This window comes from Polistes fuscatus, unplaced genomic scaffold (genome assembly GCF_010416935.1).
Source record: "Polistes fuscatus isolate 324 unplaced genomic scaffold, CU_Pfus_HIC Scaffold1, whole genome shotgun sequence".
Taxonomy (NCBI): domain Eukaryota; kingdom Metazoa; phylum Arthropoda; class Insecta; order Hymenoptera; family Vespidae; genus Polistes; species Polistes fuscatus.
In genome coordinates this window covers 8,733,186-8,748,178 of record NW_025112997.1, presented here as the reverse complement: position 1 = coordinate 8,748,178, position 14,993 = coordinate 8,733,186, and the positions used below count along the sequence as shown (strand labels likewise).

The following is a 14,993-nucleotide window of genomic DNA, read 5'->3' as shown; positions in this document are numbered from 1 at the left end:
CATCAATTCAAGTAAATAATCTTTGATTTTGCAGCAATATTGAACTCGTTTTTTGAACTTTTGCAGCAATAATGAACGCTCTTCCCAATTTTTATGTCAAATTAAACTAAAAAACCAAAATTAAGAAAAGCCTATGAAGACCTCAGCAAGTAAAATAAAAAAGAAGAAATATGAGAACAAAAATATTTCTATTTGTGCGGTTAAGTATTTTTTAAATAAATAATCAATATAAAAAAATATTTCGTTCAGTAGAAATAATAATCTGTAACTATCATTTGTTAATAGATAATCAATTTTTACAATAGAGGCAAGGTTGCATTAGATTTATCTCAAGGTTATAAATTGATACTTCATTATAAATACTGATTATTTATTTAAAACACAAGCAAAAAATATTACTTTTCAAAAATAAAATAATAATTTTATTTTAAATACTGACAAAAAGTAATAATGTCTTAATAAATATCAAGCAAATAAAAATGTGCAAGAAATGTACCTCACAGGTACTTCTTATATCATAAACAATTATAACAATAAAGATATCTAATTGTAAGAGATATTCCAATAAAATCTACGAATTGTTACATCTTCCCTTAGATATATCCGCGACTAAATATAAACGACAACAAGCGTACGATAAGTTTTTCTCCTAGAAAGTGCATGAACGTTCGATAGATAAGTGGGTCGCGAGACCTTTCACCCCGGAGTGTCGCTAAATCAAAGAAAACCTTAGCGGTTACTTGTACGCACGCTCGTCTTGTCTCTAATAATCACATTATCATCTCTAATCGACGTCTTCGTTGATTTTTGATACAAGAATACAGGTGTCTCAAGATTGTCTTCTCGACTCTCAGTTGGAGGTTATCAATTGGCCTTCGTCCAGACTTAAAACGATTTCAAGAATTTCTTATACGCGTGTAAAGGACTTTTCAATCTATCTATCTATCTATCTCCTTCTTTCTTTTCCCGTCTTTTTCGCATTCGTGCAAACTATGATACGCAAATTGAAATTCCTTCTTCAGGCGAATACCACACTAAAAAACGAGTCTTTCCTTCTAAAGACCCATACATTTCCCTCTCTTCTTTCATTCTTTTTTTTTTCTTCATCCTTTTTCTTTATCGAGAAATCGTACGCGATATTTATTTGAGCAACACGCGAGAAATGAAACGAGTTAACCTTGCGAAACGAACGAAATACAATTTTTCTATTCCTTTTTATATAAACTCCTTCTTGACTTACGCAAAAGAGATTCTCAATCTTGTGGAACGATCTCGACTAATAATTTTCGACACGAGTTAATCATTCGACATAATTATACTTTCTATCTTATGTTAGACTTACGTAAGGTGATTTTGTTACTTCGTCCTCCGAAATAAAAAAAAAAAAAAGATCATAAAGTTGCCGATATCGTAGGATGTGTCTCATTAAAAGACCAACGGTAAATCAAAGATTCTTATTTCTCTCGATGCGTAAGAAACCTAACTAGTTTCCGCTGATCGAAAAAAAGATATCAAATGATGATGATAATGATGATGATGATGATGATGATGATAATAATAATAATATAAGAAATAAAAAGAAAAATAAAACAAAAAAAATAAAAAGGTAAAGAGTATCCGAAAATCGAATTTCGCGTCGAGAGGAACGATCTTATCATCATTGTGGAACGTTATCTCGACTGGTATCTCGTCGGGTCAAAACGTGACCTTGCCGGTAATATAATAATATAGCTGAACGCGAGGACGAGTGGGACGTTAGCGTAAATGCGTGTAGGTGCGGAAAGCAGGTAACCCTAGATGCTAGATGGACCGTCGAGATTAGTATGAAAGAAGTAGAAAGCGGACCCCGTCTTCTTATTCTTCTTCTTCCTTCTTGCAAGAGAAAAATAGAGAAAGAGGGAGAGAGATGCGTTCCTGAGATTCGGAACGGTCGATAAAGCTGACCGATGAGCCCCAAAATTTTGAGGCTCCCGGAAGAATTCCAGTTTCTTCTTCTTCTTCTTCTTTTCAGCTGCAATCTACCTTTCGAAATGCAATAAAATGATTTCTTTATAGGTAGTCTGTTACGTATAACAACTTTTTACATCAGTACTTTTCTTTCTCTTTTTACACAAACTCATTTCGAAGGAGTAGATATATAACAAAATTTATTGGTTTATTGTATGTACTTGGAAATAACGAAAAAGAAAAAAAAAGAGATAAGAAAAAAAATTTCTAGCCGTAAATTCTTCCTTCTCTCGAAGGATAGTTATCCTTGCTTGGTTAGCGTGAATTATACGTCGGAAAGATAATAAATTTACATATGTAAGAACTGGAATGCGAAGGAATTTCAACGGCAAGTTCGCGATGTAATCGGAAATCGGTCTAGTGTACGTCGAGGGTGTGTGAGACTAGTAACGTATGATATTTCAAACGCCCACATTATAATATAATTAAACGTAGTTAACAATTGGTCTGTTTCAAAGGTGTACAATTTGACGCAGTAATATTTATAGATATTTTCTTTTGTTAGTATAAAATATTTAAATACGTTCGTAAATTTATTTATTATCTAACATCTTTAAATCGTTAACCTGAAAAATTTGGATAAAATCGTCGAATTTATAAGCACTAACAATCGATAATAAGGTATAATTTACATCAAAATTTATTTTCAACGTCTAAATTGTTAATCATGATTCGTTGAATCATAAAATATGTGAGTCGTCATTTATCTAATATAAACATCTTAGAATTCGAATGATAATTTTTCGACAAAATTTTCGTCAAAATCTTGTATCTTCGTAAAACTCTAAAGGAAGAAAGAGTATAGCAAAGAAATATTCGAAGCGCGATTCTTTCCGAATGAGCGTTCATCGAGTTCGGCAACGATCCGTTCGAATAAAAAACTTGTTTCGAACGACGACGATGAGAACGATGAGAACGACGAAGACGATGGCGAACGTCATACGTAAGGCTATCATATATATACATGTGTGTGTGTGTGTGTGTGCGCGCGCGCGCGCGCGCGCGTGGTGCGTGTATTGGGATGGTCTCAAAACGCGCCCTCCTCTTTCTCTCGTATACACTTCGTTCTTTTCTCTCTTCGGCTTGAGCATCGAAGTCACCGGCCTTTGACACATAGGTACACGCTTTGTAAGTACGAGATAGAAAGAAAAGAAGCATAAAGCAAAATAAGAGATAGAAATAAAAAAATAAAAAGAAAGAGAGAAACGTGTAGGGGGTTAAAGGTTTTCCTCTCGGAAAAAATGAGGCCAGAGAGAGAGCGTTAGGCGCTCTTCTACTGAAAGCTGAAATCCAATACTTTTACCATTTCTTCCGCTTTTTCCCTCGCTTTAGTCCGAGCTTTGCTTCGCGAGTTTTCGAGAACTAGTGCGTTTTTAGCGAGACGTAAAAGGACGAGCAAGCAGGTGGCTACGATGGTTTTATGACGTGCTGTTACTAGTACTTTGGTAATAGTACTCTGGTAGTAATAGTGCCGTTGATGTTGCCTGCACTACTTTCACTATTTCTACAAATCCGAACTTCTCGATCGTTTCCAAGCGGACTCGAGCCAAACTGAAACTACGTGAATCGCTTTGTAACACTTTCATGATGCAATTACCTCGCGAGTTGCCAGAGACTTCGCAGTATACAATAATACTAGTAATCATAATTAATTGATCGAATCTTCGGCACCAATCGCAAGATTGCCTCTCAGTAACGTGTACCTATGTACATTGTCTATACAAATGGGTGAGCGAGTGAAAGAGAGAAAGAGATAGAAGTACCATCTTAGCTCAGCCACGATCATTTTCGTCTAACGGTTCGACGATTATCAAGCAGATCCGAGAATCGGATAGAGGAGACAAACGTCTAAGATCCGCGTTCTCACGTCTCGAGTAATCTCGAGCTTATATTAGCTGGACGAACACTCTCGTCGCAGTATCGAATCGGCTCTCTTGCTCAAACGACCCTGACTACTTTTCGAAGAAGAAGAAGGAGAAGAAGAAGAAGAAGAAGAAACTAGAGAAAGAGAAGGAAGAGAAATATCCACGCCCCGAGGACAACCACGATGGAGATTAACGTGTCGCGTGAGTTTTTCAATTCGCGTTCTTCTCAAGGTCCCTACTTTCCTTCTTCTTCTTTTTCTTCTTAACAATACATAACAACGAAACTTTAATGTCGTAGATGCATATGTTATGTATATTATACCCATGCATGGAAAATTCACCCCTCTAGGGATAACCACACAAATCCTTTTTCTAATTCCAGTTCCAACGTAAAATTACGATGAGAAGAGCGAGAAAAAAAAATAACTATAGGTCTCTCGCGTATTTCTCATGTTTTTTACGTTATAATTTATTTCTACCTTGCTTTTCGTTAATTATATCTACGGAATTATTTTATATTCAAATAATTCGTAAATAAAAGTGACGTTGTATGTTATAAATTTATTAGTAAGTCTATCCAAAATTTCCATTTGTCTGAGTTATCATATAATTACTTATACACTAAAAGCGAATAGAATTTTTCGGTATACATAATAAAATGGTACATATTTACTTAATTTAATAATTTCATAATACATTTTTTATTATTTATTATTATTTTATTATTGACGTTATTTTACGAAAATATAAATATATTTATCAGTAGCAATATTATAAAGAAAAATAGCTAATTGTTCGATCGTGTACGTAAATACACATAATGATAAAACGCAAGTTATGCTTCGGTAGACATGCACACATATACACGCTAGACATCCTCCCCTTTTCTACGCTGGTCTCAGAGAATCGCGTTTGTAAAGCGTGCGAGCAAGCTTCTCTCCGCAAATTCTTCGGGATCATAACGCTCTGTTGCGTCATGATCGAGCGTCCCTTTGTAAGGGACATATCTTTGTGCGAACATCCATTGAAAGCTACATAATCGAATCACACGAGGTTAATGAAAGATCAACGTACCTCCAACGTTATATGCTTTATGAACATTGATACCTTTTGATTTCTTTTAAAAAAATTATAGATAAATATATTAACGTCCTTATTTTTTTATACCTACTTAAATATAAATAAATCGAAGGTAGATATCCAAAAATGAATTTGTCGATAGAGTTATTTTCAAAAATATATATATAGTAAATTACAGGAGTATATTTCGTATCCGCTCCCATTGTTAATTTGAAATAAATAATATTTGTTTGGAATACAAAGCTTCAAAATTCTTATATACAGAAATCTATTTCACAAGATACGAAATAATATAAATACAATTATTATGTTTGTAAGTAGTACTCGGTTGGTCTTCCTTTGCATCGTTTAATGCTTTCGAGACGATTGGACCTATCTCATGAGATCAATTTTCTTACTAATTATGTCAAATTTTATTTTTCTTATATACAAATACTTTTTAGCAATAAAATTTACATGAATTTAAAAGTGAAATAATCTTAAAATATGCTACTGCGTATAAGAATTTAGAAATATTGTATTATTAATTATTAATATTGATTGTTTTAAATTGACAGTAATCCTGTGATTCACTGTATATATATTAAAAACGTCGAAAAATGTTTGTATCAGATTTGTTAAGAATCACAGCGTCATTAAAAGCATGTTAATTTATCAATCATTGAAAACCTAAATGCATACGTTACAATGGTAGAAAATTTCCAACTACGAATAATACGATTGCATTCACCACAATTATTCATTTATCACGGGCAATTTGAAAAGAATCGCAATAAATAGCTAGAATTATAGCGAAGATATCTCCGATCTATGTTGTAGGTACGTTCCTACGGTTGAAAAAGCAAAAGGGTCGCACAATAAAAAATTAATGATATTCCCTGTCGTGTCTCTAGCCACCAAGAAAAGTAACGTTTCGACGATTCCTTCACGTTCGGTAGAACGTGACGAGCTACGCAAACCGAACTTAAATAAACTCCGTACGACAAGAGCACGCTACCTGTATGCCAACAGGTAGAAAAACGGAGGGGTTGCTGCCCCTTCTCTTTTTTTTTCCTTTTTTCTTTCTCTTTCTCTTTTTTTTTAACCGACCACCCGTCATAAAGTTAGCACTCTACCTGACCTAACAGGTCTTCACCAAGTAGCACGATGATAGCAATCGGCCGAGCAAAGTAACTTGACGTTTTCGTGACGAGACCATCCCACATAAAAATTCATTTTCACTTCCTATCCATCTTTTGCTTTCAACAGACATATATAAGTGTAGAACCACCGCGAGTTAAATCAACGATATCATATAAAATTAAAAATCAAAAATGATTGTCACGTCGATGAAAGGTGAAATTCCGGGAAATTGTTTTCTCAAAGATACCTAATACTACTCTATCTATCATAAAATAAGGTAAGTTATTCTCAAATTGTAATACCTTCAGGTGTTAATATCCCTTTTTCGAAGAAAAGTATCAGAAGAATGACTAGCTCAAGAAGGAATGTTTTATCTTCGAAACGATCGGATGAGTCATTATTAATCGCTGGACCGTGACCTTAAAAATCAACAGAATTAAACCATCCCAGGATTACTCGAAACAAGATTCTATGAATGTGCTACACGGAAGTATTAAGATTCTTCTAATGTAATCTACAGTTATAGCTTGTACAACATCTAGAAATATACCAATCATTATACATACACATATCTACATAGATATTAAAGCTGCCATCATTTTCGTACCATACATTATCCGAGAATTCACTGTATATAGAATGATAATCCCTTAATAACAGCTCGAAATCATAATCACTCGAGGAGCCCTTATGAAAGTTGATCTTCGATGGTGCTACGTTCGAGAAAGAGAAAGAAAAAAAGAAAGAAAGAGAGAGAGGGGAGAGGGGAACGAACGAACGTCTTCCAAGGATTACGAGCAAACTTCACGAACGAAGAAAATCCCGTTGTCGACACGGTCGCCTTGGTGTTTCTACCGACTATGCAACGACGACGACGACGACGACGACGACGACGACAACGACGAGAGGATATGATCCGTCATAGCGAGTGTTTGCCCGCGCAAAATATTTGCACAAAGAGCCAATCTCAAACACCGGCGGCTCATCTACGAACTGTCGTACCGTAGTAGTGGTATAGGTGAGCGTGCGCACTAATCATAGAACATGATCCTAGAACGTTTTCCATCAGGAACATGACGTTTTCCTGTCTGTTTCCACCTTCCAGCATTTTTTTTTTGGTCTACATCCTAATACAAATATAAAGTATTTTGTATGCATAGATTTATAAAACAAAACGAGTACGTGTTTTCTTCGATGTTTCGCTCGATATTAACGAGATAACGGATAACACCTGTCACACGTTTGCTTTTCTGTAAAGGAACGTGTCTCGGTACAGGTCGAGGATTGGTCCTAGGAATTTCGGTAAATACAATTTCCGTGTTAACGTCTCCTGAGCTCTCTGACAAAATTCACACCAAAGAGAGATAACGCAAGAGAAAAAGAGAGAATACTCCAATCTAAACTATCTCACATCGTTCTTCCGTATAGCAACAAATGAATTTTACATCAATCGAAACAACTATTTTTCTTCCGTTGCTTGATAAATTCTGGCTTTTAAATTTGAAGCGCAACGTGAGTAAAAAGAAAAAAAAAGAAAAATCGTTCGTTTTGTAAAGTGGCTTTAATCGTTCTACCAATTTACTAATTGTAAATATGCGAATATTTTTAAGGGTGTAGAGACACGCGTACATATATACATATGCGTGCACATAAACAAAAGGTGCATATCGACGCGCAATCATATTTCGTAGACGCAAAAATAGTGGTAGTGGGAAAATTTATTTGCTCCATCGGATCGAGCTTGTGTAATTCCGCGAAAATAAATTTCGCCCGTGCGAGCAAGACAAAACTGATTTTTGTCGACGGTAGGAAATCCGAAATATGGACCGCGTTTTAACGGAAGAGCGCTCTCTCAGCTCTGGATTGTTCTCATATTCACCGTGTATAACGCTGATGCGAGTATATTTCGCATGTTTCGAGAGGCAACTTTCAAGAAAGAAATTTCAAGAAAAATATTACCTCCTATTTATATATGAAATACAAACTTTAATGGTTAACTTTAATGATTGTTTACAAAACGAAAAAAGAATAAAGTCGTATCATGAAGAATGTGATTTAATTAAAGAGTAAATGTGCACACACAAAAATTTACAAATTATGAATGATTAAAGAAAATGTTCAAAGTAGCTGCTTCGTACCTCATACCTACGCCATTCCAAATTGTAACACGGATTTCATACTCGATCGAAAATACCAGGTATACTTTAAATAGTTTCTAATCCATTTTGCATCGCGCACATTATTCATTGACGTTGAATACAAAATAAAAGTCTAATAGATTGAAATCAAAAGATTGTGATGGCCATGCGGTGAATTCACCTAACTCACCTCTTAATTATTAGATAAGGTCAAGACGTACTAACATTAGATGTGCAATAGCATGTGTTAAGACACAATAGAAGTAAGATAGATAGAATATATGTTTATTTGTTTTTTTAATTAGATTTAACACCCGAAATATTGACACGCATTTAATTATGACCCTACCTGTTACACTATTTCACATTAAAAAATGGTGTTCTTCGTAGGAGAAAACAAGAATCTTCCGTACGACATTTGGTGACGATGGAACGATTTGTTCACGATCGGGCGTGACGTTGACGACGAAGTCGAGCGTCGTCTTGACAGTGACCGATCGACCGTTTAAGTTAGAGAAATGCCATATGTTTTCAGAGAGTATCGTGTCACTATACTACTGTAACAAAAAGCTTTCGATAGAGCGAAAGTAAAGGTGCTTTGGTTTGACGAAAATAAACAGAAAAAAAGTCGATAGCTAAATAAATTACACAATTTTTTCATACTCTACATAGAAATTCTTGAATGTAAAAAAATATGCTTACTAAAGAAAATAAAAAAATTTTTCGAATGTACATACACACATAGATATGTATACAGTTATAACGATTTATTTAATTTTTCGAATATAATTCGTAAAAACATTGTTCAAAATACTATATGAAAAAGAAAACAATAAAAAAAAATAAAAACAGAAATAACAAAACAAATACTTCTGGTCTGTCATTCTCTTACTGGAATATTGGTAGATTTATCGGAAGAACGTTGAAACGAAGAGAATGAAAAAACATTTCATACATTTTTACGATGTTTCGATGCTGTGCCCGAATAGGAATAAAACGTACGTTATAAATGAAAAGACATTCCCGTTGAATCCGCTAATTACGATACTGCAGTTTAGAGAATCTCTCGTCAAAACGAAACGATGAGAAACGCGTGTCCATTGATCGGTCGATGTGAACAAAACTCTGCGTTCATCTCGATTCCTAGGGTTATCAAATGGTTGCTCTTTGCTTATCAATTTAGCGTATTCTTAATCCATGCGTGTATGCATACTTACCTACATTGTAACTATATGAAAATATTTACATTACGGATACAAATCAATATTTACGTTTATCGACAACAATTCCATTGAATTTTCTATGCGGCAAACATTTTTATACTAAATGTCTTTAGTTTTTTTACGAATAGGAATAAGAATAAAATATGTCCAAAAATAACATATGGGCCACTTCATTTTAGAATTTTGTAAACTTTTAGTGCAAAAGCACTTGATTAATGTCTAACTTTTTATATTTGAAATAAATTTCTTTAATAAGTAAGTAATCATTAAATAAAAACTATTTTTATGGTCGTTCAATAATAAATGATATAACAATGTATATTACTTTTTCAATTTTCTCTACCTTTTTTTTCATGGAGTTAATCGATTTGGCAAACGAACAGCTCATATGACAAAAACACGAAATACAATAAAAAAAAAAAAAAAACGATGGTCGAACTGTTTCGAGTATTGCAAGATAACGAGCAAATCCAAAATCAACGTAATCACTTGCCATATATCTTGCTATTTCAAAATGTCGACCATCGATAACACACTAATATTGAAAAAATATTGGATCGTTAGAACTTTTTAATAAAGTTTTAAAAAACCTAAATCAATGATATTTTTTCGCATAGGTATAATTTTGATAGTAAAATATATACATGTATACATGTAAAATTTGGCTAAAAAATTCTGGGACATTTTGTAAATATATCGTCGGATGGACGTATAAAAGTCATCGATGATACAATCATTGGGAGATCGTTTCTCGATAACAAATCGCTATTTCCCCTATATGTGTTTCTCTATACAGATACATATATCGCGTATGACACTGACACGTCGTAACTTTGTCGTCGAGGATCTATCAAACTTTGACAATATGAGTCGAGTGTATCGTAAATCCTTCGATATAGCATAAATTGCGAATTGAAGCAGAGATATCACTATGGTTCAACGATTTTAGGTGTTTCTCGTGTATATATGTTATATTTATAGATACCTTTACGAGTTCCGAGATATTATCTCAACACAGAACTGCAATTTCGTTAATTCCTATACGCCTTTTAAAAAAAACGACATAATATCACATTGTATTTCGGTATATAAGACCGTAGAATATGAGGAATCTACTATGATTATCATTTACTCTTTTAAAAGGCACTTTAAATCTTCTAAAGAGAAACAGTAACACTCGAAGAGTAATATTGTCTCTTTTTCGTAAAAGAAAAAAAACGTTTACAATCTTGTATCCTTGAAAATTTCCTTTCTACTTTTTTATCGATGAAGAAAAGGCATATTTGAAATTCAGTCGCTATTGAAAGACTTTTGTTTAATGAAGAGTTGAATTTTAAGAAACGAGACCGAACCATCCTTTCGATTTACGCATTATGTATGTATATACCATATATATATATATGCACACACAGAGATATGAGTTACGAATTCGACTAAGTCTCTTAACCGAGGGAACTAAGGCGAAGAACTAAACCGGTTTTTCCCTAGAGCGTACTCATAAGAGGGGGATTAATTTCGCGTTCGGTCGGTAAGAAGTATATTGGAAAGAGAGAGAAAGATAAAGAAGAGAAGACGATAGCAATTTTCGCGTGGTTATGTGACAGAGTTAAGAAAACCCGAGAGTACTGACACGTTCGAGATATCAGTTCTCCGACAAAAACGTTGAGCAAAGTAATAACGAAGAGAAAACGGAAAAGACGTTAATAAATAAAAAAAAAAAAAAAGAGAAAAAAGAGAAACAAAAGGATAAAATAAAAAAGACAGATATGTCTTGTAAAATAATAAGTGTAAGAAGTACTTTCGTTATCGACCGAGAATGAGAAAAAGTTAAACTCACCTGTAAGAAAGATGCGAGAGATGGCTCGTCCTCGTAGATCCAAAGGTAGCGTCGTGGATATTCCGTTGTATGGATGGGTTGGAAAAAACGATGGAAAAAGCACGAGAAGGGGCTAGTCGTCTACGGTGAGTTCGAAGGAGCGGAGGAACGTATATACGAAGCAAAGTCGTTTTCTCGGGCTGCCGCGAGGACAGGCGGTCGGGTTCGCGATTCGCGGAATGCCGCCCGAGCCGGCTGGCTCCGACGGGGCGCGCGGCCTGAAGAAGAGGAGAGAAGAGAGGAGAGGAGAGGAGATGAGAGGAGAGGAGAGGAAAAAGAAGAGAGAAAGAGAGAAGAGTAGAACGAAGAGGAGAGAGAGAAGGTGCAGGACGCGGGATGTGGTGGCGCGCGGAGAACGAAAGGACGAGTCGAGGAGAAAGGTTTCTCTCCGTCTTCTTCTTCTTCTTCTCCTTCTTTGCACTCGCTAAGGATTGGAAAAAACGCAGCCGTTCAAAGAGAGAACGCGGCACAACGTTAAAAACAACGGCAACGATTACAAGGATGACAATTACGATGATAATAACGACGATGATGATGATGATGACGATAAATATGACGATAAAGATGACGATAAAGATGACGATGACGATGACGATGAAGATGAAGATGACGACCAGCCACGAGAAGATCGCTTTGAAGCGATGCTGTACGCAAAAGCGCTCTTGCGGACGAAGCCGAGCGCCATTTTAACTCGCGGCACTCGCGGTTAACGCGAGAGAATGAGGGTGGTGGGGGGAGGGTGGTAGGAAGAGATAGCGATAGATAGAGATAGAAAGGTGGACACGCGCGAGAGATCGGCACCCTTCTAGAATCGCGCACTTGAATCTTCACCTTCGTTCACTTTCACACAGGATCATCGTTCACGGTTTCACCGAAAAGGACGCTTAGAATAAGAAGCCAAGTTCCAATGAAAACCAACGGCCTTTTCCTTTACTTTTTCTTCGTCTACTTTCTTTTCCACCTTTTATGTTTCTATTTTTCCAACGAGACACGACCTTTCTTCACCGTTATATAGTAGCCTCGCTTATTCACGATTGCACTGTTGTGTCTATATCTCTTAATATTTTTTTCTTTCTCTTCCGTGTCGTCTCTATGTTTTTAACTTATACTATTCTCTCTCTCTCCGTATTTAACAAGAAAAATACTCGTTTGTGGTGGTAGTCCGAGAGAGTCGCAGTCTATATATATATATATGTGTTATGTATGTCCCTATATACATATATATATATATATATATATATATATATATATATTTGAACATACGTTCTCTGCGCGATCACCGAAAGACACGTCCGTCGTGCGCAGCGAGAGGACACGAACTGAAGCACCGAGTAAAGCCGAGCCGAAACGAACTCGTGCGACAGCAACGGTGGTAGCGGTGGCGGCGGCGACGACGGCGAAACCGAACGAACGAACGCACCACCAGCCGAATGTAGCACCGAAGCAAACGCCGAACGAAGAGGTCGCCCGGCTGCTATCCGCCGTACCGCTATTCGGCCATCTTACGCTAGCGCCGCCACCCGGGCTGCACCCTCTCTTCCCACTCGTCCACCATTTTCCTATACCTCTCTCTCTCCACCCTTGTCCAAGTATCCCTACTACTTCTACTTTTCTCCTTCTCTTTTACAGAAAGATCGTTCGTTCGTTCGTTCGTTCGTTCGCCCGCGCTCTCCGATCGCACACGATGCGTCGTCGTCTTCGACAAATGCCAACGATTTTTCCTCGATCGTTGTAACTTGTTATTCTTTTTCTTTCTCTCTCTTCTTTCACTATTTTTATTCAAAATTATATTTATTGTTATTACTATATATTGCCTTTCTCTTCTTTTTACATCTTTTTTCTATTTTCCAGAAGTGATCTCCTCGGCCACGCTCGTACCGCGAGTTCATTGATTTTTTGAGTCCGTCAAGTATAAGTCGCGCGCATGCGCGCCACCGTGCACCGACGTGACATCGTTCTCTCTCACTCTCACTCTCTCTTTCTCTCTCTCTCTCTTTTTCGAATCTACCGACGAACCTATCGGGCTTGAATTCCTGGTGACTTTCGCCCGCGGCGTATCACTTTTACGAAGAACAACCTCTTTCTCTCTCTTTCTCTCTCTCTCTCTCTATCTCTCTCTATATTTTGCTTCCTGTAATTAACGATTATTATTTTGAATCTACAGTGATATCGACGATAGATCACTACCAGTCAAACGCTTTGTGTTTTTTTATCAAAGTATTATTTTATATAGTTTTCTGTAATTATCGTCATAATTTTGGTGAAAATTCGAAGATAAATATATATAATTTTGTTCATAATTCAACTACAGATTATGAATAGTGTGAGCAGTTTTCATAATTTCTATAATTAATAATAAATGTGTTGTACTAAAGGATATGTAATCAAATTTGTTTTGATTTGAGAAAAAATAATGTAACTGATGTGATGATGGTTTTCCAACAATTATTAAAACTCCTTTTATTTTTTCAACTGAATGATACTTAATCAGATTGATCGATAATACCTTTGTGACAAATCCCTTTTACGAGTTAATCGCATTAATTGAAAAATGAACGTAATAAAATTATTTATCGTTACGTATAAGATAGATATAACATCGACATTGATACATATATACATATTTCCTACCATTTTGTAGCGCTAAATAAAGATTTTACGAGCGTTATAAAATATTTCAAACAAATAGAGTTGCATTATTTCATCCGACTGAGCGTTTCGTTAAAGCTCATAAATATCCATTAACTTAGTGTGTTTAACGGCTAATGCGATGATACGTATTTAATAAGTTATTGTAGTTTCCATAAACATCAAATTAAATGAACGACAGCTCACGCCACGTACGTATTTACACACATTAAAACAAACATTCGATAAGTTTATGAACCTCAACAAAAAACTGAATATCTTTTTATCAAATTATTTACAATATCTACTACTTCCGCGAAACCTGAAAAATTTCGGTATAACAATTTGTTGGTCTTCTCGCAGGCTGCACGCGTACATCGTTACCGTGAAATCGGATTATGATCCTTAAGTGACGACTCGACAGCGGAAGCAAAGAAGAGATAAGCTGTAGTATCATTTTTCTGATCGTCTCAACTCCGATAGAAATTACGAAAGTATGCGATTCCGTTTTCCAACGGTTCATTTGTATGTATCTTAAGATACAGTTTGATGACCTAAGTTATAATGTTTATATTTTTAAATTACTGTACATTTGAAATAATTATTACAGCAGAAAATAATTAAAAATAACTTATTTTTTTCTTATAAGAAAATTAAATTTGGCATATTATTAAAATAATTTAAAACAAAATAAAAAGGGCTTCTATTATATTAATTGGATATTAATTTGGTGAGTATTCTTAAAAACACCGTTGGTTAATATTTTAAATAAATAGCTAGTATTTATAATGAAGTATCAAAATTTATCACACGTTAATATATATCTCTGAAATAATACTATCCCTTAGTAAAATATTCATCTCTATTTAAACACTGAACAAGATATTTAATATACGTATATTGACCATTTATTTAAAAAAATACAGACTAAATAAATAGAAATGAAAAGAAATTAGTTCAATTTTAACTTCATCAATGAGACATTTGATTTTGCATCGTCCACTTTCATTCTTCCTTTTAATTTCCATTTTTCGCGTAAAGATCGCATCTTCAC

General features: G+C 35.2%; 1 protein-coding gene across 2 annotated transcripts in view; it reads right to left on the bottom strand.

Moving 5' to 3' along the window:
- LOC122518405 (ephrin type-B receptor 1) overlaps window positions 1-12,136 on the bottom strand; it is a 159,761-nt gene extending 147,625 nt beyond the window's left edge. For both annotated transcript variants that reach the window (XM_043637337.1, XM_043637328.1), the window contains exon 1: window positions 11,273-12,136. The gene's annotated coding sequence lies outside the window, so the exon portion shown is untranslated. The remainder of the gene's footprint in view (window positions 1-11,272) is intronic.
- Window positions 12,137-14,993: the final 2,857 nt, after the last annotated feature.